Source organism: Aphelocoma coerulescens, chromosome 1A (assembly GCF_041296385.1).
Source record: "Aphelocoma coerulescens isolate FSJ_1873_10779 chromosome 1A, UR_Acoe_1.0, whole genome shotgun sequence".
In the NCBI taxonomy this organism is placed as follows: Eukaryota; Metazoa; Chordata; class Aves; order Passeriformes; family Corvidae; genus Aphelocoma; species Aphelocoma coerulescens.
This window is the reverse complement of record NC_091014.1, coordinates 39363290-39387349: the sequence shown is the minus strand read 5'-3', so window position 1 is coordinate 39387349 and position 24060 is coordinate 39363290.

Below are 24060 nucleotides of genomic sequence, written 5' to 3'. Positions count from 1 at the left end.
TTTTAAAACATGAAAGTATGTGTCATAAAATAATATGCTATGGTTCAAACAAAAGTTTAGGCCGGAAGGCAAAATCATTGTACAATGAGTTGAGAGACTCAGTAGAACACATAAGGCCCTTCTACATCTACTTTTTTATTTTGTTTGTTTTTTTTTTTTTTCCCAGGCCTTGGAACTCCCTGGGAAATCTGCTACTATCCTCCTTGGCTTTTGTTCTCCTTTTCTGAAACCATGGCATGACACGAAAAAAATGCAAATACAAATGCTGTACACTTTGTGCTTAGGCAGTTTTTCAATCCTGAATTTTCAAACCTACATAGATTACTCAAAGAACTTATACTGACTTTAGGAATTTTTTCTAAAAATATGGAAATGACTATTCGTACTAGCATTTTGTACTCTAGCCATGAATTAGCTATAACTGTAAAGATTTCTGCATATTTTAATATCATCATTTTTTAACATTGTAAACCCTTATTTTAAGACTATGTCATGCAGTGGTTTCAGCTTACTCCTAAATTGTAGTGCCATCATGTTATAACTAGACTTTGCCTGTACATCCCTGAGCACACCAATTCTACAAGTTGGAGGCTGTGTCTATGAATGAGTTACTTTCTGATCACCTAGTGTATTTTTAGACCCCAGATACCCTCAGTTGAGTTTATGCTGTAATAACAGTGTCATGTGCTAACCAGAGTATATCAATCAGTAGTTGTAAGTAACATGGAACTATAATAATTTTACCATAATTGCTGTGTGATTATTATGTAATTCATGTCTGATTATGAAATAAAACATATTTACTTTGCCACTAATATTTTAGCAATATTTACCTATCTCTAAGAGATTTTAGCTGTAAGGTAGTGGCTAAAGTAGAACTCCAGGAAATAGTCCTTATTCCCAAACGGTCATTTGAAAGGAAGAGTCCTTTTGCTCCATGATTCAGTGAAGCAGTTAGCTCATTTTCTGTGGCCCAGGAGACACATTACGAGGTCAGGACAGACTACCAAGACCACATGTACCATTGGTCTCAATGGGGTCAGGATTCGCCCTAGGCAACAAAGATCCTGAGTCAGATAAAACCCCCCTTTGATGTTAAAAAAAAAGGCTGCAGAAATAAAAGAATCTCTTTGGAGGTTTTTGCAAGTGATGGCATGGCAGAAAATTGCAGAGGAAAAGTGATGTTTTCTGTGTTAAGCCTCCAATGCTTTTTATTTGACTGTTGAGTTGGCATCTTCCTGGTGCTGGCTGAGACAACTGCAAGGCTAAGGGCTGCTCTGATACCATGTCCATCCAGAAGCTCTTATATTGGGGATAAATGCATCAAACCAAACCACAGACAACAGAGCACATTTGTTGTACCATGCACCACAGAGGACTACTGGTGCTTCAGCAATGGATTGTGCACCCTTACATTATGAGAACACCCATGTCCCAAAATTTGACATCCATTTTTAGTGACCCAAAACTGCAATCTCTTCTGTAATTAAATAAGTAAAAACTCTGTTAAAAATTTGATATTTGAGTCAGCTTCTCCTCCCCATCTCACATCATTGTCACAATTCCCTTTCACTTTTCCCATTCTTAACATCTTATCTTGCTTGTCATAAATATAGTTTATATAAGAAACAGTACATTCCAGGCAGAAGTAGCAGGGAGAATAATTTCTGTAGGCCCTAAACTACAGACTCATGCTGACATTAGTTACATACTTTGAGACTTACATGTTTTCTTTCCTCGATAAATTCACGCAATAATACCTCAGACTCAAAGTCCTCTTACATATTAGATTTTATAAATAGTTCTTTCTTTTCTTTTAATTATGGGGTTTTTCTCCATTTCTCCATTCTGGCTTGGCCCCAGAGGTTATTTTGGAGTAAAACATAAGACCTTCTTTGGATACAGCGTTTAAACAAGTATTTGGAAACCTCTAAACCACTCAGTAACTGAGCACATGACATGGCATGGAAAGGGACTTTCTTTCAGCCTCTTGGGCCAGTTGGGAGCCCATGCAAGGAGACACATGAAAGAAATTATCCTGACTGAGCAGCACCAGCCAGGCAGAGCCCCAGGTGGCAGCCAGCACAAGGCAGACTCAACCCCACAGATATGGAGGGAACAGTAAGCACTGAGTTCATCACAGCAGAAAGTACTAATTCCATTCCAATTCCAATTGGAAATAGCCACTGACTTAGCCTTTTGTAAGGTCACATGCATGATAGAAAAATTCTGGGAGGGGAATTTGGTTCCAGTTACAATACTGCATCTCAAGTTTGTCATTTAGGGAACTGTCATAATTCCCATGGTAGCCCATGGAGGTCTCATCAGCGTTGCCACTGGAGACTGGGGGTTATCTCAGCTGGCCAGCCAAGATGCATCCGCTAATGTGAACGGTGGCTACAGGAAGAAGATGTCTACTGTCTGTGACATGAGACTAGTCTCACAGTTAAAATCATAGAGTTGTAGGAAGGTTTGAGTTGGAAGAGACCTTAAAGATGACCTAGTCTCAACCCTCTATCAGTCACGTTAGCAAAATTTGCCCTTAGTGAAGCCATGTTGGCTGTCAGTATTCACTTCTGTATTTTCTATTTGTCCTAGCAAAGTTTTCAGGAGGATCTGCACTATGATCTTTCTGGGCATAGAAGTGAGACTGTTATATAGCTCCTCAGATTTTCCTTTTTCTCCTTTTGTAAAAATGGGGATTGGGTCTCCCCTTCTTCTGTCAGTGGGAAATTCACCAGACTGCCAAGAGTTCTCAAATATGAGGGATAGTGGCTTACCCAATTCATCTGCCTGTTCCCTCAGGACACACAAAAGTATCTCATCAGGTTCCATGGACTTGTGCACCCTCAGGTTCCTTGGATGGTCTCAAACCTGATCTTCCCCTGCAGAGGGTGGTTCTTCATTCCCCCAGTGCCTTTGCCTTCTATGACTTAGCAGTGTGGCTGGAACACATTTAGCAGTGAAATCTGAGGCAAAAAAAGTCATTGAGTACATCAGCCTTCTCCATATCCTTGGTAACCAGGTCTCCTGTTTCCTTCCAGAGAGACACTGTATTTTCCCTGGTCATTCTTTAATACTAACACACCTGTAGAAACTTTTCTTGTTGCCCTTGATGTCTCTAGCCATATTTGATTCTACAAGAGCTTTTACCTTTCCTAACCCAATCCTTGTCCACAGAGATGATGTCTCTGTATTATGCCCAGGTTCCCTGTCCTTGCTTCCACCTCTGTAGGCTTCCTTTTTGTGCCTGAGTATGTGCAGGATCTCCTTGTCCACCCATGCAGGCCTCCCGACATTTTTGCCCAATTTTCTCTTTGCTAGGATGCTCCTGAGCTTGGAGGAGGTGATCCCTGAATACTTGAAAGCTAAATTTTGATTTTCCTATTTGAGGAGCTGGGCCAAATCTTAATGCTTTCATCCTCCCAGTTTGTCCACAGGAACCTCTACACAAGCATCATGAAAGGGCACTCTAGTAAATTCATAAATCCAGTTCAAAACTGACACTGAAAGCACTAACTAAAAAGCTGTTCCATAACAGCAACTGTCTTTTATCCAGATTATTCGGCAGTAAGCAGTATTTATAGTAAAGCTCCTGATTTATTTGTAATGCTTATACAAAATGTCAGAACGAATTACTTACATCCAATACAAACTCTGCTTTACAATTCCATCCATTTTGTTAGGTTTTTAATACTGGTCTTAATTTGCATCTTTATGTTAAAACATGAAAATAGAGCTGCCTTCCTTGAACACCCTCATTTTTCATTAACTTCAATTGAAATGTCTCATGTAAAAGGAATGCTAGATCAGAGAGTGGTGGCTATAGTAAGAGCAAGCTTAAAAATGGCATGCCAAAGGGGACAGTGTTCTCCAGTGCTCTACAAGGAATATCCCTCTTAAATCAGGAAATATTGTGCACAAGGCTTAGCAAAAATTATGAGCTTCATTTTAGATCCCCCAGCTACAGTTTTCTGTGGGTGCCATACTGATTTCAAGAAATATTTTATAGTCCCAGAGTGAGTTGAAAAGGATCCTTTCATTATCTACAAACCTTCTGACAAAATGGCTGAAGTGAGAGTAAAGAAAAGGGCATCCCCTTACAGCAATTAGCTTTTAAGAGCAAAACTCTGGGTACTTCTGTTTTGGCTAACATGGCAAATCAAGGGAAACGAAGTTCATGTATATAAATTATAACAGTGGTATCTTACAGATAGAACACAGCATACATCAACATATCTCTTTAGAGCAAATGCTTCTAAAATTAAGCTTTAAAACATCTATGGGTATACATAGAACAGGTTTTCTACTTCTGCAGATTATATTCACTATCATTTCCTTTTGATCCATCCTCAGTACTTGCCCCCTCATCCATATGTACAAATGGCAGTGTTTTTCCCCAGAACAGATAGAAAGATTGTAATGGCACTGAATATGACCTGGTTATAACATTGAATAGTAACAAAACAAAAGCCCAAAACTACAGAAAAACAGATCACACTGTAATTAGTGTTGTAAACCAAAGGTGTTTCAGTCCCAGCACATCATACTAGTCAATTCTGTCTCCTTTTGTTAAAAAAGTTACATTCCTTCACTAAGAATTTGTATTTTATTCCTGATTACATTATGCATTCTCACTGAGAAGGTGCAGAGGACACAAGTATTTAAGTATGCGAATCAGACAAGACTGCAACGTTGCCAATTTTTCAGTCTATTTTTTCACCAGTTCACCGGAGGTTCACATATTGCTTCCTAACCACTAATAGGAGTTATTTTCCAAGTGCATCTCATGCACTCATTGTGGAAAACTGTAAGGCACTTTGTTGGTTGTTTGTATTTACAGTGCAAGAACATGTTTCTGCACCGGTGATTTCCGTGGATGCATTGCTACCGATGCGAGCAGGAGCTCCCGTCATGGAGGATGTTTCCTCTTCTTCTTTACACAGGGTGGCAAATCCATTTCAGACATTGCCAGAAGGGAAATCTAATTAACCAAGCATCTGATACTGTTTTTAATAAACATTTTAGTATTCTTCCTATATATTGCCATGAAGATGCTTTAAATGTGGGTTTAGAGTAATAAAAACGTAGACGTCAGTAATAGGTATATAACAATGTAGACCCATGACTGAGACCTACATCATGCAGCAGCAAACAGGAGATATTTCTGTTAATCAGTTAAAAATGCAGAACCACATAGATGGACACAAAGCCAAAAACGTAGGAAAAGCAAATGACCTTTTAGATGACACAAAGCCTGAAAACTGTCTGATACAAAGGCAAATAAAGGCAAAACCTCAGTGTAAAAATGTTTGTTATGTCAAGTCTGCACAGTAACATCAAGATCTGGCTCAGAAACAGCTGTTGCCTTTAGTGGCTTTGTGATAAATCATTCTAGAAATGTCCCAGTGTCTAGAGACCTGGTTCATTTTCAAGCAGCAGCAAACAGGTGGGCTGATACAGTGGGGTGAGCTTATGAAGAACTCTATTCTCACATTTACAAGAGATGATTCCAAATACAGAAGAGGAAAATTTTGATTATCAAGTATCCTTGTCGGTCTATCCTGAATTGTCTTTATTTTCACAATTTATTGTGTAAATATTTATACCCTTGTGTGAAAATCTGAAGGATAGCATATTAATGTGTTTTTCAGAAGCTGCACTTTTTTACCAGGGAAACTGGAAAATTTTAATCCAAGTGTGCAATAAACTTACATTTTTTACAGCCCATATTCCTCTTAAATAACCATAAAACCTTTTACAGAGGTCATGCTCCAATAAAATTGCAGATTTATGCTTTGATTTAAAAACAAGCAAACAAGAATTTATGTTTTCCATTGAATGAGGAAAATATTATATTACATTTTTAGCTCTCCTTTTGCTGTATTAACTAAAGAGACAGTGATGATGTATGGAGTAATTTGGGAGGAAAAAACTCTTCAAAATATATCTCAAGAAAGCACAGTGAAATAACACACCGTGGGGGGAAGATGAATCCTCAGCCAGCCATCCCCAAGTTCTCTCAAAAGGACATCACAGACCTAACCCACAAGCACAGTGCTGCAAGGAGCACTCCATACGGCAGGGCGTGGCCCTGTTACTACAAAAAAATGTGGCTGTTTGGTGGGATTAGGCTATTTCGTGAGTGTGCATGGCTGTTAGCACAAATCCTGGTGTCTCTGCTCTCTTATGCAGAGAGTCTTGGCCCAGAGCAACCAGCTTGGTGCTTGGGGAAGCGTTTCTATAAGGCTTTTCCAGGTACTATGGGTTTTGCAATGCTGTGTTGTCCTGGGGTGTTTAAGCAAGCAGCTTCAGCATAGCCAGGAAGAAGGGGTCTGGGAATAACTTTTGAAGGGATGTAATTTCCATTGGCATGTTCATTTGGCTTCTGTTCAAACCAATGAACTTAACCAATATGTCATCATAATGCTTAAATGACTAATTAAATTAAACCTAGGGTAGTTCCTAATAGTAAGCTAATCAGAAGCACATGTTTGGAGGGCAGTTAGGTTCTACTACCCTCTTATCTATTATCGGCACTTAATACAAACAAGCTCCCAAATAAGGCACAGGTGATGGTTAATCTAACCCTGTGGGAAACATACTAAAAAACCTACATGTAGTGCATCTTCATGAATGAAGGGGGGAAAAAATATTGAAAACAGAAAAAGAACATCAAAAATATTGTTGAATCAGAAGGGGCAAGTAAATAATTTAGGGTTGAAGAAACTTGAGCTGTGTAAGGCGGATGTGCAGAGCAAAAAACCAGCTTGGGTAGAAAGCAAGGCAACTTGTTCAGCCCTTCCCCATCTGACTTGTGGCAAACTGGCTGCACCTCCACAGAAACACGGGACTCCAACAGAAGGCAGATGTTCAAACATGAGCCACGAAAATCCTGCTGAAGAACACTGTCCTACAGAAACCCTGGAAAGTGGAGTTCAGAATGCTTTCCAGTGGATCAGAGAAAGGATGGTGACATTTCACCTCTAGCAAGGGCTGAGTTGCTGGGATCCCCTCCTTCGCTGAGGCTTCTGGCAAGTACTACAGGGTGGGGTTTAATCACATAATTTGGGCCATTTAAAATAAATGAGGATTTAATCTTCTGTTTCTCTAGCTAGTGATCAGAATTGGTAGCTTTTGGAGCAAACCCCCCTGACAGCCCTGTTACACAATGTGACAAAGTACCTGCTGGGGTTTCCTTCTTGATCTCTTCTCTCACTTCTCAGATCTTTGAGGGAGTCTAGGTGAACAGCTTGTGCAAGAGACCTTATTTTTAGATGAAAAAGTTGTATGCAACGAAGCCTGCTTTCAGCTTTTCCTTTCATTTCTGGAAACTACCACTATGTCAGATTAAGACTGGCAGCTTCCCCTCCTGGAAAAGCACAGTGAGGGACTGCCTTTACTGAATCACACTTGATTTGATGTTTCTTGTGTTTCTGTGTTTGAAATAATTTCCTACATGTAATTATACACTTAAGCAGTATTTATGTGCATAAAACAGCTACATAGTTTTCCTGTTTTCCAAAAGAGATTGGCTTGCTCTAGGAACATTTTGCCTTACTGCTGTGTTTTTGGACTAGATATTGCTACTTAGGATACAAATAAGGGTAAGAGACTATTAATTGTGCTTTTAAATGAATTGTACAAAATGGTCCCACGTGAGGCCACACATTTATGCAGACAAAACATGTGTTTACACTGTACAGAAGTGTAATTATATTGAACCCACACGTGTAATAAAAAAAAATTGAGAATTGACACTGCTTTAATAATGTGCCAAATATTAAACGATGCTTTTCTAATTCAGATTCACAGTAAATCTTCTGAATTTTAAACAATCTGTCTACTGCCATGACACCACTGTCTCATTCATCTGCTTCCTGACAAAAATCTGCCTCTGTCATATTTTGAGTGAGTGCAACATTTAAGAAAAAGTTCAACGATAGCCCAGTCCTGCAGCACTTATACAGCTAAAACCCCACTGCAAACTGAAAACAGTTAGAGACAGTGAGAGAATGGTCTCCTGCCTTTGTTAAACCCTCCATTTCAGGGTTTAACAGCACAGTTCTGGAGACTGCAAGGAACACTCCTGCTTTAGTATGACTCATTCGAGATTTTTTTTGTAGTGTATGTGTGTTTCCCACATAATAACTCAGTGTGATAGAGTATACAACCCCGTGACCTCCAACGAAATTGCGAGGACGAAAAGGAGAATGGAGTTTAAGCTGTAGTAGTGGTTGTGTAAAAGCCTTTGTGAATTAGGCTGCAAACAGACACAGAGTGATACAAACTTAACAGCTTTTAGGATTTTACTCACTACAGATCTTCAGCATCCTTGTTTCCCATGTAGCCAATGGAGGCTCACAGCACTTCCAGGCTGGACTGCCATAGTGCCTTGAAGAGAGGTGCCAGGTCTTAAAATGATGACACATTATTTAAGACGTAAAATGTCCTGGATCCTTAATTTTTTCACACATGGTAGTCTGAATTATGGCACTTGAAGGAGCGTGCAGCAGGAGGCAGACCCTTGCAGACCCCAGAAACAACCTTTTCTTTCTGGAGTGGGATGGTGACAGAGTTTTTACCCCAGGATTTGCTCAGCGGGCACAAGTCTTATACAAGGTACAGTATCCCAAACCCAACAGGCTCCAGCACATACATGGCAGGGAGTATGACATCTTTAACGACCCAGAAATAGGACTGGCCCTACATGCTCTGGAGGAAAATTAGGTGCAGGTGCTGGGACTCAGCCCACAGGCCTTCGTCAGAGCTGGCAGGCTTAAATGTGCTTCCAGCCCCCAAAGTCAGGAAAGATGGTTTCATCCCAGCCCTGTGGGAGTGGGTGTGTGCCTACTTCTCCACAGCTAATAAATAAACATCAAGAGATTGCTTGCAGGAGGAGGCTGTTTCTTTAGAAAGATTTGAGGCAAACCCTGTGCAGCTGGGAGAGGGCAACAGTTGTGTTCTGCTGTGAATCAAAAGGAAACGTCTCCTTTCTATGCCAGGCCAGGGATAAAAAGTGCTCTGTACTAGAATGGTACTGCTGAGGGTACTACCCTGGTGGACTGGAGGCAAAACCTGCTGGCACGCAGGCCTCTAAGCTGAGACCCATGCACTTTGCATCCTTGCAGATGCCCATCATTCAGTCCTAGTGCGTGTAGGAGCTGAGAAGAGTCCCCTCTGTGCTGATGTGTGGTGGCTTCAAAGAAGGCCTGTGTAGAAAGTACTAGATGTTTTTGGTCTAGGTAAGCGAAATCAGAGGTGCTACTTTAATCGCTCTGCTGCACTTCTGATCAACAGAACGCACGGTCATGAGCAAATCCCTTCTACAGCACAACTTAATGTGGTTGACAAGATGTATCTGTCAAATAAGCAAATTATCCATTTTTATTTAAAACACCTTCATACCAGGCTACACAAATATTTATAGCAATTGACCATCTGTCTGTGAGCCTTCAAGGTGCTTCCTCACAGAGCCATTGTGCAAAGGAATTGAGGAATAATGCCATCAGGTATAACCAGCCTCAGCCATCTTGTCTTTGGTTTGGGGGTGCTTTTCTAGAACTGGCTCTAAGTCCCGTTCTCTTAGGTTTGGTCCCTTCCTCCTCCCAACGATTTTATCCAACAATTAATGGAAAAGTGCAATGAAACTACGGGGTGCAACCCAGAGCCCAGAGTCCCCACTTTGCTGGGGTAAGAGACAGGTTCTTGCTTGAAATCTTGCTCTTAGACCATTAATTTTTCCTTTTTCAACTGACAGAGGTAAAGGAACCTATAAATCTGTCTTCCCCTTTCTCCAGCCTTTTTTCCCCATTCACCTTGTCTACATCATAATGAGTAGCACTGTCTCTTAAAAATCAGGAGCAATGGGTTTAAACCTTCCTCACACTGAAGCAGGCATCAAACCCCCACTTCCCAGTCCTTGACCAAGATCTTCAGGCTCCCATGTAAAAGATGATTTGCAGAGGATGCTACCACTTTGGAGGGAGAAAAGCCACAGTTACTACTATGCTTTGTGGTGTCAGTTCTTACACTGCCAGTCAGCACTGGCATTATAAATTGCTCCATTTCTTAAGAATGAAGAACATTTTACATGGGTCTAATACAAAGGGAGATATAGCCTATTCAGGCTGAAATACAGATTTTTCTCCAGTGGATCAAGCTGCCAAGTTTGAAGCAGCAGACACTTCAAAAATATATAAAATTCTACAAAACAGTTATAGGACAGCTTTTTCCAGACCCCTAGTGCCTTAACCTGGAAATGTGAGGTTTCAGGCCTCCCTTCACCCACATAAATCTTTTAAGGAGCTTACTGTTCTAAATTTATTTATTCTGCTTCTTGGTATAAATACATGCTCTCTGTAACCTGAGTGTTCACATCCTCCTTGACTTCCTATGACACTGAATTTCACAGATCTTTATGCAAAAAGACATTTCCTTTGTGCTCAGATTCTTTCACTCTGTTTAAAGTGTCTACTATAAATCATAGAATGTCCCAAGTTGAAAGGGGCCCACAGGATCACCAAAGTCTGACTCCTGGCCCTGCACAGGACAACTCCAAGAATTACACCATGGACCTGAGAGCATTTCATCTCACATAGTATTTGTATATGTTGCCTGGTATGCACAACATTTCTCAGTGGGGGTGGAAAGCATGGAAAATCCAATAACAAACACACTTTGAAAGTCAAGATTGTTTGAAACTGATAGATTTCTCACCACAAATACTATTATGTCAACAGCCATACCTTTTGCCATCTTTAATTTGTCTCAGTCTATTGATCATCCCTTGTGTAATGTTCCTGCATCGCTCCTCCACAGTTACAGAAAGAAGAAGGATCACTTCCACCTATGGCTGCAACCAACACAGCCTTGCTGAAATCAATGGCATGACCTGCCGTCGGAAGTCATTAATGTAACATTACAGCTATAAAGTCTGGGCCAGCTCTGGCTTGCAGGCAGGTGTAGATGCCAAAGAATTTCATTAACATCAGTAACACTGGACTGATGGAAAAGGCCTCGGCAGAACCACTCTCCTTGCTCACAGCTGAGGCATGAGCTTGCCTTGTACCTGCACTTGTGTTTGCTTAGGTAGCTTTGGTCTTCACATGTACACCAGGCAGAGTAGTCAGAGCTGAATTTAGATAGCTCTCTTATCAGTTTTCTCCCTCTTTTAGTAGACTAATGATCTGGACTGATTTCCCCCTCCCAGGGGGAAGGTCTTTGCTTCTGGCTGATGGTCCATGTGCTATCCATTTCCCTTTCTGCTGGGATGTTTCACAAAACCACTCAAAACCCTCCATCCCTGCTTCGGCTTTCTTTTGTGAAGATGATCTGTGTTGAGCCAGTGGAAGCTATGAGTTACAGTCTGGAGCCCATCCAGGGAGGGGTGTTAAAAGCTTGCTGCATTTCAGAGCTTTTCTGAAGGAGGCTTCACACACTCCCCTGGTAAAGCAAGTGTCCATTTTTACTTCTCAGCCTGGATTGCTGAAGTGAGACTGAATAACTTCAGGCAATGTTGGGGGTCAAATTCAGGCAAATATTGCAGTAGATACAAGACTTGCATGAGCTTCAGCCATGCCTCTGAAATGGGCTAATCCCTTTTGCGTATTATCACAGGGGAGCTCTAAAGATAACTGTGCTGATATTTGTGAAGAGGTCCAATTTCCCATCAATTCGTGCTGCAGAGGCACACACAAGGAAGAACTGATTACCTCCATTTCACTCAGCTCGGTTCTTAGTCAGAGTGACACAGCACCCCTGCATGGAAGAGCCGGGAAAAGAGGAGTGCTGAACAGCTGCCCATCACAGACCATCCTATGCAACAGCTGAAGCAGGAGTTGAATGTGGGAAACACCGTATGTGATCATGTAATTAACAAATGTATCGTAATGCCTCAGCATAAGGGAGCTAAATTAAGATATGGATGCATAATCTAGCTTGCATGTAAGATCTTCATAAGGGCTGTATCCCTTTTATTGTTATCAGTGGATGCTCCAAGCAATAAACAACCCTGCAGTTAGAGTTCCTTGCTTGGGCACACAGCTGCTAAATTCAGCATTTATTAGTGGTGTCTGAGAGGGAGGTTGGTGTTATTGATGAGAGACTGTAGAAGGAATAGTTGCAGTATTTCAACTGCCTCTCTGTAAAAACGGCTAGGAAAAATTTAGCTCTTAAAAATTGCTGTGTGTGGGGAGGACTCTACATGGCACCTGAATAATTAAAATACAAGATAATTTTGAACAGGATAACTCTATGGGCTGAATGAAGTCTGCTTCCACGTATTTACCTACTTTGAAGCTCAGTTCAGATGGTCATAATTGCTTGTTTGGTAATGGCATTATGAAGCTGAATTAATGGTGTGTACGATGTATCTTAATGCTCAATAAAGGTGCTTCAATATTTCAGGCTCGGGGAGACTACTGAGTGCAAAAGGTATATGTGAAAAGGGAAAGACTGATGCTCCCATTTTTAATTTTCATTATGGATGGACCTGGTAACAGTCACCCTGCTTCACAGTTTGCCTGGGAAGAACTGATTTACATTTCTGCTTTGCAGCATATGGCTTCCTTCCCTGGGTGAATGCCATAAAGGGTATCGTCCGGCTCACTGCTCCTTGAAGACCAGATTCCTCACTCTGAGCCTTGACAGGTCTCTGGTCCACCAAGATAAAGCTTATTAATGTGAAAATTTAATGTGACAATAAGGGGTGTTGGAAGGAGGGCACCCCCCATTCACTGAAGGGTACTGCAGTGCCGTCACACACTGAGCTGATTCATATTTATATTTCTCACAGAAGTGCTAAAATGTATACAGCCTTCAGTTACAAAATAAATACAATACCTGCATCTGTGTCTTTACAGAGAATACATGCTTACCAGTTGTGGAGTGACAGTCCTTAGCAGAAGGGTGGCCCGGGAGCCTGATCTAGATCATATATTCCTCCCAGGCAGATGCTGGGTTCATCATCCTTCCCACCAAGCCTTCTCTTGTTAACCACAGACAAAAAGCACTGGCTTAGAGCAGCAACATTTTTCACTACCTCTCAGAGATGAGGCTACAAGGAGCACAGGTGGGTCCCGTTTTGCCATCTGTAAGTGGAGAAGGTAATTTGTTGCCTCCCGCTGGTGCTGCGAGGTTCTGTTTGTTGCCATTTTGTGCTTTGTATGCAGAAGGTAATACACAAGTGCACGTTTGGTACAGATATTTGCCAGAGGCTTACAAAGCTTCCCATATGGCATCTCCACGCAGTGCTCATGAGCTCAGATTTTCTCTGCACAGAACTGAGGCAATAAAATAGTGTCTCTGTCAAACTGGAAGCCTCCAGAATCCAAAGTTAATGCTTCAGAAACACTTTAGAGGGTTTTCTTTATTCTATTTTTTCTAAAGCATCTGCAAGTTTTCTGGACTTTCAAATTTGCATTCTAATTCTCATCCTAAATGTCCTCTGCTCCAACCCTTTATCTTCTTTTCTCCTCAGAAAACAAGAAACAGCTTTAGAAGGTTGAAGTGGAACAGTTGTGCTTTAAAATATGTACTTTTGAAATAACATTCCTATTTAGAGATGGAATTGTTGCTGTATGCTGAGAGTAATGATTTCTTTCACCTTGTGTCTTAACCTTGAACACACTAATGCAGACGTTTTGCCTAAACGTAGACAAAGAACATTTCTGTCCACTTTCTAGCTTTAGTAATTCCCTCTCTAAAGAGAACAGTGTGCAGGGCAGGTGGACAATGCCTAGGGAGGAGAACTTATCACCTGCCACCCTGCCCCATCCCCTCCATTGCCCTAATAACAAAAATCACTTGCTGATTTCAAGAGCCATACTAAATTTGAGCTAAGTCATGTTTAATTATGACTGAGAGGGATAATTTTCAGTCAAGTTTAATGTCATATTACATAGTGGTACATAAGGTCCTTTTTTCACTGAGGGAGATACAAGTACTGAGGATTTTATAGCTTGTTAATCAATTAATTTGTTCTGAATTGCAAAATACATGCACGGTGCTTCCCAAGGATGTAACATATGGAGATGGAATATAATAGGTCACACTGAGTTGGGTGACTTGCCTAAACTCAAGTCTGGTACCTGTGTCTGACTTGAAGGTTAGCTGGTACTTTGATTCACCTTCAGCACTCACCAAAAAAGGCAATTTAAATATAGTAGAAGAGAAAGCCAACATCATTTAAGGGAACTGTGCTTAATGCTGTTTCTTGTTTTGCCTGTAGTACTGAAAATGGGACAAATGCATTTGGGACAAAACTTTTTATCCCAAATTAAAGTTGGAAAACCAAACTAACTATTTTAATAAAGAGATTTAATTCAAACCTAAATTGTACTAAGGAAAAAACACCAAAACAAACACCTAATATTATCACTGAAGGCCACCCAATGAGTCCACAAAACATCTTAGCCATCTCTCCACTGCTGGTCAGTCCATGCCTTTGTAACGGCCAGATCTCAGTGACCCAAAATTTAAAGAGTATTTTACCCCTCATATACCAACTTTGTGAAGTGGAAGAAGCATTTATCCTGCTGGTAGAAGGATTATCAAGACAATGGATTGTTTAAGAGCATGAAGGCAGCTTTAATTTGGAACGAGGACAAGAAGCTATGTTAAAATAGGGGAATTGAGCCCATCTATTCCCCTTCCTCCTCCTGTGCAGGTTGTAGCTGGGATCAGCCCCAAGCATGCTGCAGAGCCTGCTAGTTAGTTGCAGGGAGCCTCTCACTGTAGGGCACCTCCAGCTTGAGGGCTGAATCCTGCATCCTCATGCCCAAGGTGGCACAGTGTGGCAGTGCCTTCCCCAAGTGCCCTGTTGCTGCCCCTTTGGGCCTCATTGCTTGTGAAATGCCAGCCAGGACTAAATCCTGTACCCAAAGCCACAAGGTAGCTTTGCATCTGACCTGGCAGTCGTACCTACATCTTGCAATGCTCAGCAAGGCATCCCCCAGTCTCACATGGCTCCCATTTGAGAAAGGATCTCCATGTGGTTAAATGGTATAAAATGGTAGAGATTTATGGGTTCAGGATCTTATCCAGGCTGTTATGGTGATTTAGAGTTGGGTCAGAATCAAAACCTTTGATCATACACACAGATTTGGGTGGCATTTGAAATCTGGATCCACTTCTAAAATCTGCATCTGACTCATCTCTAGCTAGAGACATGGTGTTTTATGGTTTTATTTCTATTCCAAGGGGACATCTTCATGCATGCCTTGTAGCAGACAGAGGAGGTGGGGAGCTCTATATGATTTATATTCAAGGTAATGCATACATAACTACATCTCTATTTCTCTAGCACATAGCGAGATATAAATTTAACTTTATTCATTTGCTGCAGTAGGAAACAATGCAGCTCCCTTGGCAACACATCAGCCACAGACAGGAGTTAGGCAGAAGAGAGGTTCAAAGCCAGTCTCCTAATTGACGTTTTGAACTCATAAGCCATTTGTAGCTATAGCAGTAATGGCAGTAAATAGATCGGTTTGGGGACAGTAGAGAAAAAAGTCTCCACCACCAATCTTTATTTCAGTGAATGCTGGAACTCTTCAAATGTTTTCTGAAGATGTTCAAGAAGAAACCTTTCTTGTTTTGCTTTAGTAAACCACTCTGCTAGTCAGACTGTTGAACAAAAAATTGCAAACTTTTGATATTTTAAAAGGTTAAGACTTCTGGTTTTTAAACCCAGTAATTTAATCTCTGTATAACAGAAGATTGCATTACCCTGGAAGAAAATTCATTTGTTTAGTTGGGAAGAAGTGACATCATTGAATATGATTCACTTATCTGTGGGTTTAGGTGAGCAGTCTTTTTTAAGCCGATCAGGAGAAAAAGGTGTTCAGCTGGCTCTGGAAAAAAGAAATAAAATGTTGTTTTCTGAAAAAAAGGTAATGGCTGTTTCTTTTTGTGGAAAATGTGAAGTCTAACAGGTGTAAGGCAGAACAAAATGAACATGAAAGCAAGAACACATTTCCATATGCTATTTTGAGATCTCTGAGAGAGACTGAATCCATTTCCACATGGAAAAACAGCACACACATACAGAGTGGGATATTTCTGTTTTTCAACCAAGATGCATATCTATCCAAGGTGATACAGAAATACCAAACTACACTTTGAATTCCTGGGGCAAAACACCAATGTCAGGAGCTGGTATCAGGAATTTGACATCCTGCAGGCAGCAGCGCCCGTGTGCACCATGACAGAGCTCTCTCTTGGCTGCTCCCTCATCTCTGTGACCCAGGGGAGGTCTCTCTGACCATGTTTCTTTCTCCTGTAGCTGCCACTTCACCTGTGAGCTGAAGAATCCATGTCCAAGGTCGGATTTAGGGTCCTTTTGGGTTGCATTGACGTATTTCTCAGCTGTGCCACAGGACCCTGTCTACTGGCTTCCAGCTCTGAGATACCTAAGTGATGGATGCAAATTTATAGAAGATCCTATGTCATGGATCCTGAGACAGCTAAGGCAGAAGCTTGTGGGTGAATCAAACTCTAAGAAGCCCACTTTCCACAGTGAAAATCACTGCTGCAATGGAGGTACATGGTTCTTTACACCATGCATGGGGAGAGCCAGATGTCCAGCAGGACAATGCTGAGATATCACCATGCTGAGAAGGGAGCTGTCATATCTAGACAGGAGGAATAACAGGGAAAAAATGGGACTGCAAAGCTGACTAACTTCTAAAGCTGCAATAACAGCAGTTCTCAGCTGTACACCTCTTCCTGGAGCTAAATCTTTCAGCCGGGTCAGTCACAGCACAGTCACTTCTGTCCAAAAGGGGACATTATCTTATACATTTGAGATACCTTGGCATAACCGAGAAAGGGATGACAAAGGAAAAAGAAAAAAAAAAAAAAAAAAAAAAAAAAAAACCAACAAAACAAGACTAAAAACCCAAGAGTCCAGATTACTGTAGAGCATTGGATATAACACCAGGTGTAATCCAGGAGACTGAAGCTGACCCCTGTGCACTCGAGCACACCAATCAACAGCCACTGGTCCTTCAGAACCATCCCTTGAGGGCTAAAAGCCATGGCCTCATGAGCCCACCATGTTTTTCAGGACTTCCTCAAAGACTGGGGTGTTCCTGCCAAGCCCTGCCCTTCAGTTCTGAGTGGAGAGCTGCTGGCCTATGTTGAGGATGGATTTAATCCCTCTGGTGATTGGGACATGCATTTTGACATTACAATAAATGCACCTTACTTCAGTTAGGTTTAAGCTGATTATTCAGTGGCCAGCATTGACTCAAGGCAAGATTAGAACAAGCAGGATGTGTAAAGCAGCACTACTGGCTGGACTGGTGGGAGCTTCTTGTCAAAACCAGCGTTACTGAACATACAAGCTTCAGTTGCTCTGTCCACACAGAGGACCAAATTCTGTGAGTTCCACATAATGGTGGAAATGTCACCAATGTAAGGCTGGAATCACAGAGCAAGATCTATCCTCCCTCTATCCAGCAATGCCCAGAAGCTCTTGCCATGCAAACTGCTGGATTTACAAGGGTCAGAGTGCTCTTACAGGCAACGAGAATGCTGTCAATAGTACAGCTAAGGAAAGGTGAGAGCTAGTTGTTGCTAAGAAGCTTGATCCCAGTTTCCCCTTCTTCCTTACACTTTCCACTTGGCAGTAGCTCTTGATTCTCTGGGCAGACAAGGGAGCGCCAGCACCAGGAAAGCAATGTGAGTGCAGGAAGAGCCACGGGAACACCACTTTCAGGGACAATTAGCTATTAAATCAAGTCACCCACAGCATCAATTTGCACTGCCAGAAATGGCCTCAGACCTCTTCCAGTGGAAGTTTCCTTTAACCAAATGCCCTGGTGAAGTGTCTCATCTCCTTCCTATGCCAGTAGCTGGATGGAGGGTCCTGACTGCTGCTCCTGCAAGCAGAATCAACAGCAGGTTTCAAGTGTGATGGAACTGAATCCTCTTGCACTTGTTTGTGCAAGAGGATTTTGGTGATGTTATTTATCACAGGCATTTCTCACCCCCTGTTTACACTTTTTAGCTTCCTCAACTTACTTGTGAAGGCATTCCAGAACAACCAGCAGAGGATGTAAAGCTGATAGCTTATCACCCAGGCACCATGAAGACACACGCATCCTGATATATATCAGAATAGAGGAAGGAAGTGATTTAGCCCTCTGGAGCATGAATGCAGGTGCTCTACAGCTCGCAGAAGCCAGCACATACAAAAGATTTCCAAAGGCTGGTGAGTAATTCAGTGCTGACTTTTTCAGCTGTGTGGAAAACTACAAACACAGCAGCTCTGCCATATTTGTGAAATGTAAAATGAAAAGATATTGATGGCTGGTATCTGCAGCTGGGTTTGTTCTGCTATTTAGGTCCTGTTTCAAATGGAAAAAATTGAGAATAATATGTTAATGCTTACACTGACAGTATTCACATATCAAGACTTGGACTATAGGCATACAGAGCAATTCTGCCTCAATTATTGTGCTTCTGAAAATGTCCTACAGGAAAGAGATGGCAAGGCAGCCTGTTTGGGTTCAATAGCTTTATATAAACTGGATTTCATCCTGATTTTATCAATCTAGAAATTAATAAAAAAGCGATATCAGATAAAAAATATGGTTGTTCAGATTATAGTTTCTAAGAGGATATTAGAAAGGTTGCAGTTTTTCCTTAATGTCTTCCTAGAGTTCTTAAACAAACACCCAGGTTTCCAGGTCTTTGTAAATTTAATACCTTTTGTCTCTGTTTACTCTTTTTTCCTCTCTCTAGATTGTACAATTACATGCACAAATATTCAAAGTGAGACCAAGTCTGAAAATCACCTAGGCCCACAGCATCCTTGAAACATTAACAAGGAACTGCAGTCCTTTTCCCAGACCTTGTAACACAGCTAACATATCAAAATAAAAATGCCTTATGCTGTGAAGGTAGAGATGTAAGAGAGGGCCAAGAACTTCCATACCCCCAAAAGGAATAGAACCCTCCATGCAGGGGACTCCCACAGGTTTCAAATGTATTTCTTCAGCTGAAGTGTTTCCTGACTGAAACCTATGTGCTCATATTAAAAACATCATCTTACGGTCTTTTTTGAAGGTTGAGATCAGAAATGTTTTATACAGCCCACCTTAACTTTAATTCAATTTTATGTTTACAACATTTCACATGAAAACTTGACTTTAAATTTCTTTTTTTTACCTCTGTGGAGATTGCACAAGTCTGGGAAGCAAAGCATTTTATTACACTGCAGACTGAAATCTTCTGTTTTCACAGTAAATGACTATGATGAATTGGTGCCTGTGACTGTGGAACCAGTTCACAGAGACATCACGTCCTCTTGCTAAAGGGTCTGCTAATACTGTTTGCAAGGCAAAAGCTTGGTCATTAACCAGAAGCTTGATAGCTTACATAGCCTTTTAGTCTCACATAAGGATAAAAACACAAGAGGGGGTCAATTCTATCCACTAGATGGAACATTAAAACTCTCTTCCATCACTCTGGTCACTACAGGTAATTTTCAACACAACCATTCTGAAATGCAGTGCAACTATTCATTAGGAAGAACTAAACAAAGCTATACCTTCAAACTATGGGCATAATTCCTTGCAGCACAAGAGATCCCTCAAGCAAAAGAGCTTTTTGCCGGCTCTGGCTTGGACCCACAGTAAAATTCCAGCTACTGCATTTCCCAGTCACTGAACAGTATCAGCTCTGTGCTATGTCATTATGAGTGCTGGACATACCAAAAGTTCTCCTACTTTTTTTTTTTTTTTTTTTTGTGAATAGGGGATTGATTTGGCCAAACACTTGATATAGGTGTATATTCTTCCACGTGGAACTTGAGCTTCTTTTTTAAAACAACCTGCAGCTATTGCTCATTGCTTGAGACAGACTGACACAGTTTAACAACCAACCTCTGTGTAAAACTCATAATTGAAATGTTCAGAATGAAAGGGAGCGTGTAAGCCCATGAAGCACACTAGCCTTCTTTAAGGTATGTTTTTTCCTCTATCTTCTTAAATACATGGAATCTACCTGTGATTTTCCTTTCTCAGAATAGTATATCCCCTTGCCACACTTTTGCGAAGTTATCCGACTCCAGAAGGAATGAAAGAAGTGGGATTTGTGAACACTCAAGACTGCCAAGAAAGCAGCTGAATGTAGCTCAAATCTTCAGGGCTCCAAAAATTTAATCTTCTTACAATACTATAGAGTTAGAAGCCAATACTTATTTACTGCTTTCATACTACAGTAACAGCATACACCCTACCTGAGAACCAGCACATTTTGTTTTTAATGGGGACAGCATCCTAAAAAGTGTCTGCAGGCAGATTTAAATCTCAAACTACTGCAAGGGAAGATCATCACTGGCTGTTGCTGCCACTGCTTTGAAGACCGCTCCTGGAGGAACTGCCTGCTGCCATCTATTGATGCACTGTAGGAAGGCGGTGGACAAGCAAGGCCCCACTCAGGTGCTTCAGTGAACATTCCCGTAGATCTGAGGTCTGGGACTCTGAGAAAAATCCTTACTCGGTGACTCAAGAGGAACAGAATTATTTAACATAGCTCAAGCCAAGAGTTCATGACAGACAAACCTTAGCTATGTGGGCTTAGGATGGCCTGAACTCCAGAACCTTAAACACCATGAATATCCTTATTGCATCCTCTTTACCTTCCACTGCAGGGGAAGCATTAAGATCTTGACTTTTAGGGGGCCCACTTTATGGAGAGGTCACAGGATCCGCTCACTGCCTCTGCAACTAAGAATTGGATGAATTTGTGATTGTCACTTTCAGCCAGCACCCACAAGTCACTTGGCCTGGGTAAAGCTAGGAGCCTCCTAGCCAATGCTGATAACACACCAAGATGAGAACAGCATCCCACGGGAGCAGCAAGCTCCCATGACATCAGTTTTGTGTGACACCACAGTCACTGCAGGGGCAAACTTTGCACTCCAAAGAAAGAGGGTAATAATGCAGCCCTTCCTAAAAGGCGGCTGCCTGCGACCCTGCAGTTCAAAAACAATTTCCTTCCAAGTAAAGAGAAATAAGGGTCTGTTGAGCCTGGTACTGGACTCCTCAGTCCTAAGCAGCTCAGAACCTTAGAGGTGGCCTACCCAGAGGCAGTACCCAGAGTGCCAGTCAGCTGTGATACAAGCCAGCCCTCCTGTACGCTCGTGGTGTACCCTGAGAGAGCACAAAAGGGTCACACTCACCAGCTACATGGTGCAAAATTCACAGGGGTAGGAAAAGAAAGAAGCAAAAACAGCCTTAGGGATGGGATTTAAGTATGGCTGGCACCTGTATTGCCAGTAACCTCTGGGGTGAGTGTAAATGGTGCGGACTCCCTGGCAGTGAGTGACTGCATCTTTGCAAGCACAGAGCACACCAAGATTTATTTGAGTTTCTTCAATGCTAGGCAGCAAAGGGATGGGAAGGTTTCAGTCTGTGAACAGAGGCTAGAAAAATTATTACAGAGCACTGTAATGAAAGAAGTAAGTTTTAAAAGGGAATCTTTGCTCATGATCTGATCCTAGTTAACCCTGGTAAGACGAATGACAGGAACATCTTTGAGTTAGTACCTGTAGATAGCAATAAGTTAGAGAGGAAGAAGAGAGGTGAGCAAAGAGCTGTGATCTCATTGGAATGGATATTTTAGTTACTATTGGCAGCCTGCTGAGTTAATTCTTCCATTATTTTCTTGAAACAAAAGAGCTTTCCTCCTTCCCTCCCCCCTTATTCAGTTTGAAACTGCTTTTATGTGCAGATTTGGACCCTGAAAGCAGAAAGGTACTGACCCCTGAGGTCCCCAATGGAGTTAAACAAGACTTGGGCGGCAGTAGAGAGTGTGGGCTCACATGTCTTTTGTTTTATAGTATTTTAATAACTTAATTTTTTTCTAAGTAGCTCTTCCTTTGGCTAATGCCAGAGGAAGATTTTCATGAATGCTTTTGTATAGCCTGCACAGGATAGTGGGGCATCAGCAAAAGACTCCCCTCTGCCTGCAGTTTTCATGTTGTTTATGAAATAATCACAAGGAAATTTTCAACCTTTTGAAACCTGGGGTCTTTCTGTTGAGATACATGTCATATATGAGGGGCAGATGAAGCAGGTGCAGTGATAGCAAAACAAAACATTCAAAACTCCTGATTTTTGAGCCTAGGTATAGTCTGTGAGAAAGGGGCAATAGAAATCTTTATCAAATGACAATTAAAAACCTTCACCTTCTTATTTGACAGGGAGGCCTAGACTTCATGTACCCACTCTTACTTCATGCTTCACATATTTCTATTAGATCGCCTTTGGAGTGTGAGTGCAAAGAAAATAGGTTGGCAATCTGTCTGGAGACACAAATAAACTTGACAGATTATCTCAGGAGAGTCCTGTACATTCTAAGCGTCTGCAAGTTTAGGCTCAGGAAAAGATTTGGTTTATAGACTAATTGCTTGAAGGATGAATTTTGAATTATAGAACCAACCAAGGCTTTTGACAATTAAGATTTACCATTCTAATATCTTGTCCCATAATTTAGCTCTCCCAGCTGCTATCTGGTGCACTGAGTAAACATTAGCATTTCAGTTTGGGTTCTTGTGTTCTACTGATGTATGCCAGGAAAGGTTTAGATTAGATATTAGGATTTTCTTCATGGAAAGTGTTCTCAAGCATTCAAACAGGCTTCCCAGGAAAGTGGCTGAGTCACCATTTTTGGAGGTATTTAAAAAATGTGAAGATTTGGTACTTTGGGACATGGTCTAGTGAGACTTGGCAGCACTGGGTTAACAGCTGGACTTGCGGATCTTAAGGGTGTTTTCCAACCTAAACCATTCTGTGCTTCTCTGCTCAGTATGCAACCTGTCTCCACGCAGAGACATATGGAGCTGGTGAGTCCTTTGACCAGCATTACATACAATTTGAAGAACTGCAAAGAAAATATTGACACAGATTCAATCTACAGCATGTATTACTTACCAACACTTCCTAAAGCATGAGAGTGAGGAATTCAGCTTTTATCGCTCCTTTTTTTTGTGGACTTAGGTGGTTTCAATTTGTTGCTTGAACTGTATATGGAAAAGTCTATCATGAATAACTTGGTAACCATTTTATTTCAAAGATAAAATAATGATCATGTAACTCCTATGTTGCATGGGTGCATTTAAAAACAGTGCAAGTATGAAGAAAAGTGAGAATTTAAATTTCTATTCAGTGTTTCTTTTTTATTTGCTTTTGGAATTTTATGAAGTTCAGTTTCATAATACAATACCTTTTTAGTCACTCAGTGGGAAATTTGAATGGCTTATGCACTGCTAAGGCTTGTAAATCAAATTTTAGGACTCACAGCAGAAACAACCCTGTGTTCTTCAACTTATATTTTGCCTGAATGGTGATCCTTTCTCTCTTTTCTTGGCAAGTGTTTTCTCTCACAGCTTTTGGCCACCACAATAAAAGCAAGACATTAGAAAGCATCCAAAGGAGGTCTATGAAGATGGTGAAGGGTCTAGAAAGAAGCTATACAAGGAATAACTGAAATCACTTGGTTTGTTCACTCTGGAGGAAGTCTGGTGACAGTCTACATCTTCCTCATCAGGGGAAGCAGAGGGGCTGACAGTGATCTCCTCTCTGTGCTGATCAGTGACAGGACCACAGGGAATGTCCTGAACTTTTGTCAGGGGAGGTTTAGCTTGGATATTAGAGAAGGGTTCTTCACCCAGAGGCTGGTTGGGCACTGGAACAGGCTCCCCAGGGAAGTGGTCACAGCGCCAAGCCTGACAGAGTTCAAGCAGAATTTGGACAATACTCTCAGACACATGGTGTGATTCTTGGGGATGGTCCTGTGCAGGGCCAGGAGGTGGAATTTGGTGATTCTTGTGGGTCCCTTCCATCTCAGACTACCCTATGATTCGATGATTCTAGGATTCTGTGATTCAGAGGCAGCAACATTTCTTTTTTTGCCTATCTGCAACAGAGACAGATGTGTGGAATAGTTAATAGCACATGATAAGGCTATTCCAAACTCCTGGTAATCTGATCATGTTCTATAGTCCATTCCTTTGTGAGGCTAGGGCATACAGCAAGGACACTTACA